Genomic DNA, 1,516 nt, shown 5'->3' on the forward strand with positions numbered 1-1,516 from the left:
GATTATTCATCTTTGTGTTCTGACATTTTACCATCCATGTTTTCTTCCTTTTTCATGCATATTCCCCCTTCCCCATGATGGCAGACATAATGACATAGGTAATATAGGTATTATCATGCAATATGTATTTCCACGTTCACCATGATGTACCCAGGAGATATTCTTATTTATCTTCTAAGTCATCATTAATATTTGGTTGGAGAAATTGTAGCAAATATTGAGACAGAGCCCCATTCATAAATTTGTGAGAATAATACCTTGTTTTCAAAGTGGAATGATTACTAGGTTATGAAAAACCTAAGAAGTCTTACTGTACATCTTTTTCCAAGAAGCTGTTTCAGAGCATTCTTAGTAGGCTGTAGAACCTTTTTTTACTTCAGATATTTAATTGAGTAAGAACCAAAAATGTAATAAACTAAGTTGATTTAAAAACACAGACTCACTATTTGAAATATGTGCCAATTTGTCTTTTTAATAATTGGGACCAAAGCTATGAATATCTGAATAACAATAATTATTGTTGATCCATAAAAATTAACAAGAATTTTGTTTATAAATTTTATCATAATTGCTTCTCAGCCTTTTGGCTAAGATCAAGTGTAGTATCTGTTCTTATCAGTATAAATTTTATCATACCAAATATTCAATATTCAAGCTGCATGGAACAAAATTCTTTTAAGCAATCTATAAGAAAAAATAAAAGCTGTATGTGAACAGGATAAAATACAAATAGCTAACCACTTTGCTACTGGAGTAGTCCCAAAAATGCTTTGAGTGAGTCTACAGAAGATGAGCTTACATTCCAATATTTTAGTTCAATCACAAAAAGGAGTTGTTAGGCCAAAATGCTCATATGTTTTACTTGGCTAAACGTATTTGTTACAAAACAAGGCTAGAGGGAGTAGTGATGGATGAGTGGATAAAAATAGATAAAGAAAAAATTATGAGTATCACTAAAATATTTTAAATGCATATAAAAATGATATGTAAGAGACAAATAGAGGTTATATATGCATATACATATGTGTATCTCCTTATATTTATATTCAAATAAATATGTTTTTAAAAACAAATTATTCCTAACAGAATTTCATGTCCTTATAACAGCTTTTTATGCTTCTTTTATTGTTAAAATAGTTTTGTTGATGACTTTTTGCTTTACAGTAAAAAGAACATTTTTAAAAAGGTAGTTTAATTTAATTTTCCAACAGTACACAAATCAAATAGTAGGATAGCAAATTTACCAGTTCTATTTCTATTCAAATATCATTAAAAAAAGATGAGAAAATTAGATGAATAATAATGATGGTAGTGATGATGATAATAAATATTAACAACAAAACAGACTAACACCTATATAGTGCTCTAAAGTTTGTAAAGACAAAGCCAGGAAAACACTAAACCTGGTTAAGGAAAACTTTAGTATATATTCTGCCTCTTAAATGTGACACATCAAGAGTTCCTCTCTCCTATAAATCAGTGAAACATTTTCCATTCTTATTTTAAATTCTCTCAA

At 28.6% G+C, this 1,516-nt stretch overlaps 1 pseudogene; it reads left to right on the forward strand.

Annotated features, from left to right (window-relative positions):
• The first annotated feature begins 567 nt into the window (after nucleotides 1–567).
• Nucleotides 568–688, forward strand: LOC130454831 (U2 spliceosomal RNA; annotated as a pseudogene).
• Nucleotides 689–1,516: the final 828 nt, after the last annotated feature.

Source organism: Monodelphis domestica, chromosome 5 (assembly GCF_027887165.1).
Source record: "Monodelphis domestica isolate mMonDom1 chromosome 5, mMonDom1.pri, whole genome shotgun sequence".
NCBI classification, from domain to species: Eukaryota; Metazoa; Chordata; class Mammalia; order Didelphimorphia; family Didelphidae; genus Monodelphis; species Monodelphis domestica.